The sequence below is a fragment of the Leptonychotes weddellii genome, chromosome 2 (genome assembly GCF_054177405.1).
Source record: "Leptonychotes weddellii isolate Sample4059 chromosome 2, ASM5417740v2, whole genome shotgun sequence".
Taxonomy (NCBI): Eukaryota; Metazoa; Chordata; class Mammalia; order Carnivora; family Phocidae; genus Leptonychotes; species Leptonychotes weddellii.
This window is the reverse complement of record NC_138370.1, coordinates 141,340,631-141,356,671: the sequence shown is the minus strand read 5'-3', so window position 1 is coordinate 141,356,671 and position 16,041 is coordinate 141,340,631.

The window sequence follows — 16,041 nt, the reverse complement described above, 5'->3', positions numbered from 1 at the left end:
TCTATTACCTAATATACAGTCTAGATTAAAATCTCTCTATTTGTACCAATATTGGCCTTAATAGCAATTCTATTCATAATCCGGGGAAAAGCACTGTACCTAGCTGTCCTGCCTCTTTAATCTCTTTTAATCTGGAACAGTTCCAGATATAGTACAAACACTCCTCAGCCAGACAGTGAGTTAAAAATATATACAACCATATGCTGTGTATTTCTAAAACACTGAGCTAACAATTGAGTGCTTGCAATGTGCCGGAGCCAGGCAGAAATGCCCATTTTTACTGCCTCCAGCATCATCCAGTTAGTCTCTAGCGTTTATCAGCCCTGGTTACCACTCTGAATTGTCGCTGATGGCAGGATCTCTGGCACGGAGTGGGTGCCCAGAAAATGCATGTGGAAGGAAGCAAGTCACAAGTTCGTGCTGGGCAGGGAATTGGCAGAACCCGAGAAACCTCACATAAAGATTAGAGAGCCCACAAGGACCGAACCAGACCTTAAGACCCCGAGAAGCTTGAAAGCAAGACAGGAGGCAGAAGACAAGATTCCTAAAACACAGAATCTCCAGGTACCCAGTTTAAATTGGTGACGTAGATGGTCTTTCCACTATAATTTGGACCGAAGCTGGGATCAACTCAAGAAAATACTCTTGCAGAAGCCTACAAAGATGGTAGGTGGAGATAAAGAAAAAGCTTAATTCTATATGGATGGCAAGCAATGAGAGATGGCCAGTGGTAGGACAGGGGACCCAACCTGGGCTACAGCAAAGAGCAGGAATTCACGAGGCACTTCATCCAGCGCTACAAAATAGGAACACGAGGTGGGTTTCTCCGGGCAATACTAGTCCACATAAAATTCACAAGAGTTGAAATAGAGCTCTCCAGCGGTGTAACAAACAGGATAGACTGGGGAGAGAATAGATCACCAATGCCTGCTACACAGACACACACACAGCTTGAGGGGCATTGCAGGCAGGCCAATGGAGGGAAGAGGTTACAGGAAGCTTGCTCCAAAGGAAGGGCGTTTTTCAAGACAGCTCTTTGAAATAATGGGACAAAGAGGAAAGTGAACTGAAAAATGGAAAACATTACCCACCGGAAAAGACGGAAGATCACGGAGGCCGCCCTGGGGCTAGAGGAGTGAGGAGGAGAGTTAGCTACTTCTGGACAGCACCTTTCTTGATTTGTTTGAACCCACAGGGAGGCAGGACATGCTCTCCCTGGTGCAACGTGCACCATGTCATCTGTATGACTCGCTTGAACATTATCCCCATATCTTCGTGTGAAGAATAACTTCGAGGCAGGAGACGAGAGAAAAGCTGCTGGGATCCCTTCAGAAAAGAATTGCCTGTGAAACTTGGTTACAGCTAGAACGGGGAAAAACCTAACACATGAGGAAATAATACATAAGCCTTCTGGCCCTGTCTACTGACCTAAGCTCGTAGGGCAGAAGGTAATCCAAAATAGAGAATGTTCACCACTTTTGGCACATTCAACAGAAAATAGTTTGGTTTATTTCCCACCAGAATTTGTTCCTAATGTTTATCTTCAATTGCCATAACAAAAAATAAAACCGTCCCATGTGTACAAGTAAGTATTTGCTTAGAAATTATAGTGAGTGATTAAGTAGGCTATGCTGAGAATAATAATTGGAAACTGAAAAACATAAATTGTCTATAGTAATTAAATGGAAATTTTTTAAAACATCATTTAAAATATAATCTCTTCTGAAGAAATGTATTCAGTCTTTTAGAAAAAATTCCTTTGCAATCACTCTCTGAAGCATGTGGGTTGTGAAGAACCGGGGCAATAAGAAAGTAAGCTGAGGGAGGGGTTGGTTTTTTTTGTTTGTTTGTTTTTTTACCTCTGGCACTTTCTAGCAGAGACATCTCAGAATTGCCTAAATTTGAATATCTGAAATTCAAACTAGTGTTCTCTAGAAATCTTGGGATAAACGTAATGATGAGGAGAGCTGCAGCTGTACTCACAACCAGTGAACTAACCACAAAGTTGTGGCCAAATTTCCATAGTATATTAAAAGCCACTGCATTTCGGGGCGCCTGAGTGGCTCAGTCAGTTAAGCGTCCAACTCTTGATCTTGGCTCAGGTCATGATCTCAGGGTCGTGAGATTGAGCCCCACAGCGGGCTCCGTCCTGGGCATGGAACCTGCTTAAAATTCTCTCCCTCTGCCCCTCCTCACTTCTCTCTCTCCCTCCCTCTCTAAAAAAAAGCCACTCCATTTTGTGTCTACTTGCTTATTATTTATTTTGGCTTCATTACCCGTGGGGGCTGCTACCGACACCTTCTTGAGAGTGGGACTTGGACAAGAGTTATGACCCCATCACAGATAATCCCAACAGAATAATACATGCCTTTTAGCACCCTATTCTGCATGTCTTAGAGTGCTCATAAATACTTCGAATTCTTATTCCTCCTTTATTCCTCCCATCGAGGTTGATTTTCGTATCTGCAGTATGATCACTGTATCAGCAAACTTCAATTGTATGTTAGGCACAACTCTTATGTGAAATTGGGAACACAGGCATTAAAATTTACAAGTGTGCAGAGTGGGGACCGGGATAAATAGAAAATCAACAGATTGAAAAAAATTTGGAAAGACCTCTGGGCATGGGGGTCTTGTGCCCATTGGGTGTTTGTGGCATGAGCCACTGATAAATAAGTGGTAGACCAGAAAGACACTCGGTTGGTGCCAAGAGTTCCTTTGGAGAGTAGGGCATTATAGGGATAGATGGGGACTCGGCATGGGACGACTCTCAGGGGAATCTAGCAGTGTACACAAGGATAGCATATAGGGGCAACAGAGAGGTTGGGCTTTTCAGAACTGGGGAGTTTGTGGTTGTCATCAAGAGATAGTAATATAATTGATGAAAAAATGCCGACAGAAGAAATCTCTCATGAAAAAGGATATGGAATGTACTGAGGCAGCTACATCAAGCATGTTCCTTGGTGGAGGACTGGCTTCCCAGATCCCCAAAGTTCACTCTGGGGATGTCCGACTATAGTTGAAAACTCTCACATAGTGTGAGGCTTCTAGCAAGTGAGAGATGCTCCCTTTTCCCTCTCCTGGAGGGTGGACCCCTCTGCCATCCTCTGGAGACCGGATGGAAGTAACGGGTGCAGAGCACCACAGCCCGCTCCCCACAGGAGGGAGACAGGAGGTCAGTCTTCCAGGAGTATCCTTCCCCAGGCCCAGCCACTAGGCATTTTCGTATAAGGGAGGACACCCACGGGAGGAAGACCCCCAAGGTTCTGCAAGGGGAGTGGGAAGCCGAGGTGCTGGGAGGCGAGAAGGGTCAGACAGTGTGGCAGAGAGATTTAGGGGAGGAAAACCTCCAGGGGGAGCGATGAAGCAAGCAGGGCCACGGTGTGGACAGTGCTCGGAAAACAGGGAGTTCACCTACCGACAAATTTCCAGAGACCCCAATCTCAGGTGCAGGGAGAGCTTGCAGGCTAGCAGAGACCATGTGCTCTCCCCACTTGCTCAGAATCGATCCAGGCTCCATACAGCATGTTTTTCTGTGCCGTCCGATTGTCAAAATCTTTGCAGCTAAGCAGTCGCATGACTTAGGTCTGCCCCCTACCCCACCGCCACCCTCCCTGTGAAAAGAGTAAGTTGCTAGAAGGCACCTGCAACCATCTCCCTCTTGCTCCAGCATGGAAATTTGGGGATATAAAGGAGCAGACTTTTATGGGTCTTTGAGGCCAAGTGCTTTTTGAATTCTGACCACAATGAGATGACATTGTGGGTGACAGACCCATGACAGTGAACAAGAAAAGAAATCAAGACTTTCTGGTTCAACACAATCATCTCGGCTACTTTATACACTCATGTCATGTGTGTACTCATGGATTTTGTTTCGAGAGTTGATTGCCAGCAAACCGTAATGGATTCAAGGGATGTAGACAGGAAGGCCAGTTGGTGGCTTACTGACATTATTTGGCTCCTTTCAGAAGAGAAGGCGGCCAGTGAGGTAGTGTGTTTTACACTGGTCTCCTGAGACATCTTTCAACAATCATGGGAATCATACAGAGGAAATTGAGGTTCAGAACGTTTACGTAACTTGTGCCAAGTCACCTGGCTGGAAGGTGGGAGAGAGAGAGGAGGCGATGCCTCCACCTCCAGCAGTTTGGTAGGGGGCCACGTGGTATAGAGAAAAGGTTGCAGCGAGGAGGGGTGAGGCGTGTAAGCCCTATGTGTGCTGCTTGGGCCTCTGATGGACTTACTGGTGCCCCTTTTCTGCTAATTTTATCAAGTTCTGGGGAAACATGGACTTCAGGGTTTGGCCGATTTTTCGGAATGGGAATGTATGGGTTGGTTGCACTTCAGCCATGGAGTTGAGGTCACTGGAGTAAGAATATTGCTGATTGGCCAACTCAGAAGTGTGGGGCTGGCTTTCAAAGGCATCACAGGGTTGGCTCCCCAGGTAGCCAGCCCTATCCTCAGGTTACCTAGGGACTTTCTAAAAGTCACCTCATTAACATCACAAAGAGCATCTTAATTCTCTCATCACTTAGGGAATTTCTAAGGGATTTAGGAACTGTGCCAGGATCTGGGACCAAGACCAAATATATCTTTCTCACCATCAATCACAATATCATACATAGGTACTGATGATACAAAGCTATCATTGATCAATGACATGTTACTATGGCCAATGAACCTGTTGCTTTTCCTTCCTTTCTTGGAGTATCGGAACTTTTCATCTTCAAGATAAAGGGCAGAAAGGAGATGGTGGTGGAATGAGGGACTGAAGGAGGCAGGAGTAAGGACCCTCCAGCCAAGTGGAAGTTTAGGGCAAGGGACCAGTTTTCCCCTGAGACAAGAGGGGAGATGTCTGTTAATGAGTAGGAGGTAGTTGCGAGGTCTTACCTTATGGCCTTGGTTTTTCTCAGGGACTGATTCAAAGGTTTCTACTGAGAGAAGGGAGAGGTAGGAGGTTCAAGGAGAGAGATAGAAGTGTGGAAGAGCCCCTGAGGAGAATGAGAAAAGATGATGATGAAAGAATAAGTTTCATTGTCCCAAGAGAAATAAAAATAAGACTAGGCTATGTAGCTGTGGCATAGCAAGAAGTTGTGGTTCCAGGACGTCGACATTAGGTCTAGGTGACATGACTGACAGGCTCCAGCCCCCCACCAAAATTGGGATAAAAGACAGCAGGACTTGGGCTTTGGGCTCCTCTGACCCGGGAAACTCCTCTCTCTTTCCAGACTGCAGAGACCACCCATCTCTGGAGATGCCTTTTGAAAAATAAGGGAAACCCAGTGAAGCCATGTCCAGTGGCTTGAACTATCATGTATCCTTGAATGCTTACCTATACTTTGCATCATTTTCTGGGTGAAGAGATGGTGAAACAAAGTGGAAGTTTCCATAGTTGAGTTGAGACGCCATTCCTATTAGTCTTCAAATCCAGACCAGGCTGTGGTCAGCCCTGTCCCTGTAAATGGTTAACAGACTTGGGCAGAATGACCTCATGTGTAAGAAAGTAGCAGAGAAAGACAAAGTTCCTAAGTTACTGGAGTGGTGCCGTCCAGCCAGTGGCTTTCTGTGGCTTTCGAGCTGCAGGCACAATGGATGATGACATTGTGTGATTATTCTGGGATACTGGAGTGGGTTATCTAGTGGATTAAAAGCAAAAGTGGGCCAAGGGAGCACATTGTGTCTGAGTTGCAATATGAGGAATATCAGACTGCTCCCTACTAATTTGGAACATCAGAGGAGATCAAAGTTTTCCAAGAATACAGTAAGCCCTACAGAGAGTGAGCTGCTAAGGTAGCAGGACAATTTATGACAACTTAGGTAAAGAGGACTCACGCAGTGGTGCTCTAGTTTCTTCCTGTGGGCCCTCTCCAGGGCTCGATTCCCACCTGACATACAGGAGATCTTGAAGGATGTTCTGGGGGATGGAAGTGTAGGAGACCAAGAGTCTAACTAGGCAGGAGATAATCACTCCTGTGGAGAGCAATCTAGAAATGGAACTGCTGGTGAGTGGGAGGAAGCGGAAGAATGGATCTGGGTGGGCTTTACTCCAGGACTGTAACATCATTGGCATGGCAACACATTCAAGAAATAGATAAAGAAGAAGCAGAAGTTGACTTTCCCCATCATTTTCCAAACCCTGTACTCCCCAAACCCTAGTTTTGGAGACTAGGTGGAATAATTCCATAGACCTAGGTGGTCCTACTATCAGGTCCATCAAAAGATGGGAGGCTCTACCTCAATGTGATAGTCAAATAGAGGGGTTGGAAAACATATTCTGAAGGTTCCCTCAATATGAGAAATCAAGTGATAGCTGGGTAATTCCTGTCACTTTCCAAGTGTATCTCCTATTTGGTGAGAAAGCTAAATGACACCTCACGTAAGAACCGGAGAGTCCTTGAGAAGCCTGGCCATTGGTGTTTGTGATTGTAGGAGACCAGCCAGAATGCTCTGTGGACCTATTAGGAAACAAAGGGAGAGTTGATAGTTTTTTTCTTACATAAAGACCCATGTCATGGTGGTGGATAGGGTCCATTCAGCGTCTCACTTTGTCCCAACTATCCCATTAGCTTAACCCTTGTCGTTACCCATATGCCAGGCAAAGTGGAAGAAATCACAACCCTCATCAAAAACAAAAGTGATGGCTGGAGTAGAGGAGGACATGTATATTACACTAGATAACCCTTTTCCACCTTCATGAGTTCCTTATGCTGAACTTGGGGTCTCTTTGAGGCAATGGGGCAAGAGCAAAGAATGTGCCATAATGGCCTATGTTTTCAGAAAACTTGAGGAAAACCATCAGGTGCAACAATTAATGTAAAAGTTAGCTATAAAATCTTCCATAATATAGAGGGACCAAAGGCCCTGGGAAATAAGACCAATTCTCATTCTAAGTTGGTGACATTCTTGGGAAGTCTGTGGATAGCATATGAGGTTTGCTTCCTACAGTGGCTGTCTTGGACAACCTCCTCATAAGGATAGCTTAAAAAGTTAGGCAAAATATTTTTAGAATCTGTGTGAACATTTTTGTTGGGCAAAGATCTAGAAGAAGAAAGAAGACAAGAGAGATGAGCTAGTATTTGAGGCCACGTGTTCCGTTCAGGAAGTAGTCCACTTGGAAAGTGAAAGCCGAGACTGAGGGTCTCAGAAAATCTTTTGAAGGTCTCACTGGGATGGGGTGACAAAATCTGAGTTTAGAGTCTGCCAAGGAGGATGGGCTCTGGTAAACCCCCAGACTTATGGTTGGGACTCTGTGAATCTAGAAGGATTTACAAGTAAGGAAGAGCTAGAAATAGACCAGTACTCACAGGACAAAAGCTCAGCTCCAAATCACTTCAAGCCCTGATGTGATTATGGTGAATGCCCTGAGTCTAACTGCCTGACAGAACCAGAAGTAAGTTCTCTCTGGAGAAAAATATGTCATCCCTGGGTTATACACATATGAAGTAAAACTCTACTCACTCATGAAAAAAGGAATTCAAATTTAAAACAATGAGATGTAATGTATCTTCAGTAAAGCTAATAGATGAAGAAAATAACACAAAATTTAATAATGTTGACATGAATGCTTTCAGACTATATTAGATAGGATTATCTTTGGTTTCTGCTGAGGATACTTTTTTAGGGGGGATGGACAGAGGAAGAGAGAGAGATAATATCTTTTTTTTTTTTAAAAGACTGTATTTATTTGAGAGAGAGAAAGAGAGCATGCAAGAGAACATGATTGGGGGGCAGGGGCAGAGGGAGAAGCAGACTCCCTGCAGAGCAGGGAGCCCAACATGGGCCTCAATCCCAGGACCCTGAGATCATGACTTGAACCGAAGGCAGACACTTAACTGACTGAGCCACCCAGGTGCCTTGGAAAGAGAATCTTAAGCAGGCTCCACGCTGAGCATGGAGTCCAATGCAGGGCTTCATCTCGTGACCCTAAGATTGTGACCTGGGCTGAAATCAAGGGTCGGATGCCCAACGAGCTGAGCCACCCAGGCACCCCTGCTGAGACTTACTTCTAGGCCTCATTTTGCTGCCCTTTTTGAATATATGAGTTCACACCTATGGGTATGGCTACGGCTGACTAGACCAGGGGTACACACCCGTCCCAATGGGTACCAGTTCATAGACTTCACTGAGCTGCTCGTGTTCTCTTCTTCAGGAATTTGAACTAAAATATATTGGATCAGTCAGGAGGAAATTGGTGGGTATGAGATCTATAATGTCATGATGATTTGGGGGTAGACTGCCATTTTACATTATTTATATGTCAAGAAGTAAAAAGCTGATTGGCACAGAGCAGCAGTAAGAAGAAGCTATAAGACATGCAGTTCCCTGAAAGACAGATGGAGCTGCTTTAGTCCTCAAAGTTCCAAGACCAGAACTCATTTCCCCAGCAGTCTTTGCTCTACTTTTTGATGTCTATTTTTAGATATCTGTAAGACTATTGAAACCTTGAAATGATTTTTCTTTTATTAAAGAAATATCATGCAGAACTTTACGTTATGTCTATAATTTCTTGTACACAGTGTTATTTAATGTTAATCATTCAGAAATAACCAAGCCTACAAAAAGGACAAGACTTTTTTTTTTAAGAAAGGAGAAAAACCAATAGAAAAAAGGCCCGTAAGAAATTTAGATATTGGGGTTATCTGATGTGGACTTTAAATAACCGTAAATTATATTTATGAGAGAGAATTTCAGCAGAGAAGGAAACTATAAAAAAGAATCTAATGGAAATTCTAGAACTGAAAAATTTAATAGATAAATTAACTCAGTGGATAGGATTTAACAGAAGACTAAGCCCAACAAAGACAGAATTAATGAATAGAAAATATGTCAGAAAAAATCTAAACTGAAGAACAGAGAAACTAAAGAAAGAAAAGTGGAAAACATAGAGAGACAAGTCAAGAGATTTACAGCACCATGAAAAGGCCTAAAATACAAATAATTTTTTTTTTAAAGATTTTATTTATTTATTCATGAGAGATAGAGAGAGAGAGGCAGAGGCAGAGGGAGAAGCAGGCTCCCCGCGGAGCAGGGAGCCCGATGCGGGACTCGATTCCAGGACCCTGGGATCATGACCTGAGCTGAAGGCAGACGCTTAACCGACTGAGCCACCCAGGCGTCCCATACAAATAATTTTAGACTTCGAAAAAGAGGACAGAGGATGTGGCAGAGGCAATATTTTAAAAACAATGCTTAAGAATTTATTTAAGATAAATAAATAAATAAATTTATTTAAGAATGAGCTAATGAAAGATAAGAAGCCCCAATTCAAGAGTGCTACAAACACCCAAGCAGGACAAATACAAAGCAAGATACAAGTAAAACCTCTGAAAAAAACAGACAGAAAACCTTAAAAAGCAGCCACATGTATAGGTAGAAACTATAAAATACTGGAGATAAATTAAAAACAAATAATGACCTGAAAGCACGGGAGAGTTAGCAAAAATAGGCAGAGGCTGAAGGTCAGCTGACACCTGGATTAAGAGAATGGTACAGAAAAAGGTTTTCGTTTTGACAGCTTTTAGTTTTAGTTTTCAGCTTTTAGTTATGCCACGGTCTGCACCACTGGGATGGGCAAAACTTTCATAGAAACTCTGCAGCCTTTCTAATAACCAGAAGACAGATTTAAGGGCAACTACAGCTTCTAGAAAGTGAGGGAAAATCCCAGAAATAGAGCCAGAAAGGAGAAATCCCAAATTCTGAATATAAACTTTGCCCAAATGTTCAACTAATCCCTGAATCCTGCATATGCAGGGCAGGCTGCAAGTAGCCCAGCTAAAGATAAAACTACTGAAATGCATTTTGAGGGGCCACACAGTAGACAAAATTTGCTATTTGCATCTTAGCAAATTAGCCAACACTCTGTGGAGGAATTTAACAGAACCCAGAGTTTCTACAATAAAACACAATATCCAGGATACAACCCCAACTTACTTAACTTGTGAAGAATCAACAAAATACAACCAAATCTCAAAAGATAAGACTATCAGTGGAGACTGGGCCTGAGGCGATCCAGATGTTAGAATTAGTAGATAAGAATTTTAAAGTGGATATAATAACTGGTTCAAAAACATAAAGGAAAACATGATCATGATAAGGGAAAAGATGGGAGATCTCAACAGAAAAATAAGAACTATAAAATACAACCAAGTGGGAATTCTAGGAGTAAAAAGTACCTGAAATTAAAAATTCACAAGAGTAAGATTCAATATAAATGAAGATAGATTAATGGATATTAATCCAATATGAAGAACAGGGAAAATTTTTTAAAAAATGAATAGAAGCTTATGCATCTGTGGGACACCAGCAAAGATCTAACATATATATGATTGGAGTTTCAGATGGAAAGAATAGGAAAAATGAGACAAAAAGAAAAAACAAAAACAAACAAAAAACCCACAAAGAACCAAATGCTAGAATTTCTCCCAATTTAGTATAACACATACACTTACAGATTTAAGAAGTTCAGGAAACCCGAAACAAGATAAAAATGAATAAAATCATGCCTAGGCACATCGTAGTCAGACTGCTGAAAACTAAAGAAAAAGAGAAAATCACAAAAGTAGCAGGGTAAAAAACCAAAACACTATATACTGCAGAACAACCATTTCAGTAACCATCACTCCTCATCAAACACTAAGAAGTTGAGAAGACCTTGGACCAATACCTTCAGAGAGCTAAAATCAATAATAAGGTGGTTAACCCAGAATTTCTACACTCAGCGAAAATATCCTTCAAGAATAAAGGCAAAGATATTTTCAGATAACTGAAAATCAAGAAAATATGTTCCCAGCAGTTTTGTAGTACGAGAAATATTAAAGGAAATTGTTCAGGCTGAATTGAAATCCTATCAGAAATAAATGGTAAAGAAAGTAGGACATGTTAATAAAAGGGAAGCAATAGAGTAATCAAACTAATTAGTGAAAATGAAGATAAGACAAGAGATAGGCAAAAAAGAAAAGAGATAAATGCAGGGTACATAATATAATACAAATAGTAAGATGGTACATGTAAACGCAAATATATGAGTAATTAGATTCATTGCAAATGGACAAATTACACTACTTAAAAAACAAAGATCTTCAGAACAATGACAACATGACCCTAACATACACTGCTTACAAGAGGCAAATCTTAAATACCAACAATTTTAAATAATAGGGTAGATAAAGATGGGTCATTGCAAACATTAACAGAGGCAAGGCTGGTAAAGCAATTCTAATATCAGACAAAGTGGATTTCGAGGCAATTAACATTACTGAAGATAAGGAGGGATATTTCATAACTGTAAAATGTCCATCAAGAAAATGTAACAATTCTAAATCTTATTAACCTAAAAACATGACTTCAAAATATAAGAAGCCAAAAGTGACAGAATCAAAAGGAGAAACTGACAAACCTACATAGTTGGAGATTGACTGATAGAACAATCTGACAAATAGACGTTAAAGATACTCAACATTTGAACAACACAATTATCAAACTTGACTAAATTGACATACAGCACACTGCTTTCAGCAGCTTCAAAATAGGCAATTTTTTTTTTTAAGTGAACACAAAACAATACCAAAACTAACCATATACTGGATCAAAAAGTAAGTGTCAACAGATTTCCAACCAAGTTCCCAAACTGCGAAACTAAATAATGGTCTCGGAATTCAGGATAGCAACTACCCTTGGGAGGGGGGGCTAATGGCTGGAAGAAGACCAGAAACAGGCATCTGGAATGCTGATTATGTGCTGATTATGTCTGATTACGTTTCTCAATCAGGGAGCTGACCACATGGCTGTATACTCAGGTTGAAAATGTACTGCAGTATACTTATGTGCACTTTCCTGGTGTTCTGCCTAAGAAGTTAACAACAGCAGTAAAACCTTCCTACAAAGCAAAATAGAGTAAAATTCAAGCCTAGATGTCCCTGCCAATGAGTTCTTCCAAACATTGAAGGAAGAGATACACTAACACTTTGAATCTTGTTTAATAATGTTATTGTAACCTAGGAGCTTTACAAGAAAAAGTATTGTAGGTCAATTTTTTTTATGATGTGGGCACAAAAACTCTAAATTATCAAATCGAATTGAGCAAAAATATAAATATCATCATATTGGGTTTGTTCCAGGAATAAAAAATTAGTTTCACTTTTGAAAATCAATCAATGCAATCTACTGTATTTATAAAACAAGAAAAAATCATGTAATTCACATAATCTTACTAGATAAAAGATTTCATACAACTAAGCATCTGAGATTCATTAATTAAGCATCTGATAATTCATAACAGTTAATCATCTGAGAAATGCAAATTAGAATCCCAGTGAGACACTCCTATTCTCACCCTAGAATGGCTAACATTAAAAATAAAATGATTGACAATACCCACTTTTGGTGAGAGTACGGAGCAACTGAAACTTATGCGTGTCTAGCATGAGTGTAAATTGGTATAAATACTGTGGAAAATTGTTTGGCATTATCATACACATACCCAGTGATTAATCATTTCCCCACTAGGTATATACTCATCAGAAATGCTTACATAGGGGCGCCTGGGTGGCTCAGTCAGTTAAGCATCTGTCTTCGGCTCGGGTCACGATTCCTGCTCAGCAAGGAGTCTGCTTCTCCCTCTGCCCTCACCCCCCCTTGCACCCGCTCGTGCTCACTCTCTCTCCCTCAAATAAATAAATAAAATATAAAAAAAAAAAAAGCCACATAAGTGCACCAAATGACATTGAAATCAATGTTCAGTGCCAACTACATGCAATAGCATATGTGATTATTATAATTCTAATATAAAATGAAAGAAACAAGTTGCAAATTCATTCTCTGCTATTCCATGTATGTAAGTTTCAAAACCAGGAAAACTAATTTATAGTGTTAGAAATCAGGACAGTGGTTACATCTGAGCACGAGGGAAGGAGTGGTCATTTGGAGAGAGAATGGGTGGGGGGCGAAGTTCGCAGGTTCTGGTAGTGACTTTGTCTTAGGATGATGGTAATACAGGTTTCTTCACTTTGTGATAACTCATGAAGCAGTACACTTACACAATTTGTACCCTTTTTTGGTATATGTATTCCAGGTCAGTAAAAGAACTTATATTAACATGATAGCATAGGAAATCATCCATTTTCCTGAAGTTCTAAAATCTTTGAATTGCCTGGTTCTTGTTCTGAAAGACAGCAATAATTTAACCTAAGAGTGTACAAACCCTCACATAGCCCAAGAATCAGGCCAGGGGGCCCAATGTAGAGCTCTAGATGTGAAATAGAAAGCAACCAGATAAATTCCTCGGCCGGCAGAATGGAACCACAAAGCTGTGAGTGACCTCAAGGACCAGGAGATAATTTAGGAAAATCCTTTCTGGGGCGGGGGTTTGGAAGAAGGCTCCGTTAACAAATACCCTATGGGAACTCTCCAGTTCGTCCTCTGCTGGCGGGTAGAGGATGCTTCGTGGATCACAAGCAATTGAGACATGAGAAATTTGCCACCAATATAATTGTAGGTACCATCTGCTGAGTGCCTTGTACGACCCAGGCGCTGTCCTAAGCATTTTGTAGGCAATAACTCACTTAGTCCTCACTACAAACGTTATTATTCTCATACACAGATGAAAATACCAGAGACACAGACCGGTGTAGTGGTTTCTCCAAAGTCACAAAGAAGTGAAGAGACAAGATTTGAACAAGGCAATCTGGCCACAGAGCCCCATACTTTTAACTTTTTTTTTTTTTTAAAGATTTTATTTATTTATTTGAGAGAGAGAATGAGAGAGCACATGAGAGGGGGGAGGGTCAGAGGGAGAAGCAGGCTCCCCGCCGAGCAGGGAGCCCGATGCGGGACTCGATCCCGGGACTCCAGGATCATGACCTGAGCCAAAGGCAGTCGCTTAACCAACTGAGCCACCCAGGCGCCCCATACTTTTAACTTCTAACCACACAGCTCCTCCAGGCTAGTTAGCAGCTTTACAAACTGCTCTTGCATATATGCTCAGTAACGATCCAGAAGGAATACAGCTTTTTATGCACTGGAAGAATGTTCTTCCCACCCAAAGAAATATTTTTTTCCCCTTCTGCTCGCGGTGGTTAGAAACTCATCTGTGTGGAAAGCCCTTTGGCAGCATTGCAATAGAAAACTCTCCCTCCTGCCTCGTAAAGCAGGAGGCTTGGAATTAGGGGAGGCTGCTTACCAACTAGAAGCTTCTGACCCTGGGAGAGCTTGGCTGTGACAATGAGTAACTCTATCCATTTCTGGAAGCAGTAGGAATCCTCTCTTTGCAGAGCTCTGTTCCGCTCAAGCCCCTGTTTGTTCCAAACCCTCATCCCTTAGGAAGAAGAGCAATTGTAGACTGCATATCATTTTGTAACATCAGACTTTTCTCAGTGGGACTCCAGTATGTTTTTTGTTAGATCTTCTTGGTTTTGATTTATCTGTGTCTGTGAAGATAGACGAAATTAAACGAATTTGATTTTTGTTTTTCTGATGAGCCACTGGGCCAAGGTGGAAACCAGCAATCCAAATGTCGACAACCTCCCCCTTCCTTTAAGCTGTGAAGATTGTTCTGCATTTCCAAAGTTCCACATTTCTGCTTGATCCAACTTCACCTTATAGTAAGTGAAAGCTAGTTACTTCTTCAAATTAAGTTCGAAGCAACTGAATGGAAAGGGTCCAAAGAATTCTCTAAGAGCTAAAATATTACATATTGTGTCATTATGACTCATTTCTTTCTGGAAATGCTCGACCGAGGAAAGTGAGTTCAGACCAGTAGAACCCTGACATGGCTCAGAGTGTTTAGGGGTGCCGGCCCGTCTGGGAACTCTGATGCCAGCCCAGGTGACTGTTGGGTGTCCACAGGTGGCAAAGCCTCTCTTGGCTGGAATGAAGCTTGACTGAAGTCAACATGAATTGTTGTCACCGCTGTGGTGTGTCTGCTTGTCCAGGCAGCGACCTCAGGGTGTGAGGACTGCTACCCATGGTTCATCTCATGCAACTTAAATATAGGAAGATACATTTTAGTGCTATTCTTAGATGCTGAGTTGGTGTTGCTGCAACTCAATTTTTTAAAGTCATTGAATAGGTGAACGAGAGGCGTAGACATGCCAGGTTTATACCGAGCCGACGCTTCCCGGACTTCTCATTTCTGTTTCTTGGAGAGGAGCTGATTCAGATGCTCTCAGCGGCCAGACTTGGGTTCTGCTGTTTTGCTCTTACATTCCCACGCTGCGGCAGCCACCGACCATGTGCCACTTGGATGCTTTGCTTATTTTTCTGACTTCGTGAGTAATCAGACTTTTGTGTCCTTCCACAACTTTAAAGCCTTCTTACTGAAGTAATATATGAACATGGTTGTGGATTGTGTCATTCAGACAGGATTCTAATGACAACCAAGTATTCTGTAGACTCATTTTTAGCTCAGTCCACTCCTTATCATGTTTTCTCATTTCCAAGAGGTGGCTTTTGTTGCTGGATGGTTTGTTCTCTCATGTCTCTGTTCACTGCTGAATCATTTCATCCAGTTGGTTTAGCATGGCCTTTCTCTTCAATGTTTTGGACCTGAATCAAACAAGTGAGGGTCTGCCAAAAAATCTGAAAACTCACCACTTTTCTTTTTTTTTTTTTTTTAAAGATTTTATTTATTTATTTGAGACAGAGAGAATGAGAGAGACAGAGAACACATGAGAGGGGGGAGGGTCAGAGGGAGAAGCAGGCTCCCTGCCGAGCAGGGAGCCCGATGCGGGACTCGATCCCGGGACTCCAGGATCATGACCTGAGCCGAAGGCAGTCGCTTAACCAACTGAGCCACCCAGGCGCCCTCACCACTTTTCTTGAACCTATCAGAGAGCTGAGGTCGCAGGTCAACCCACAAACTTGAAATCTAAGGGAAGACAGGCACCTCCCAGGAGGAAGGGGCCATGAGCCCTTGCTTGGCCTGGACAGATGCTGCTGGATGCATACAAGCCGGTAACAAGAATTTAACAAAGATTTTTAATGAATTGCTAAAGGCTGAGTGTGACTAACACAAGAATACAGAATCCCTCGGAGCTACAATATTTGTAC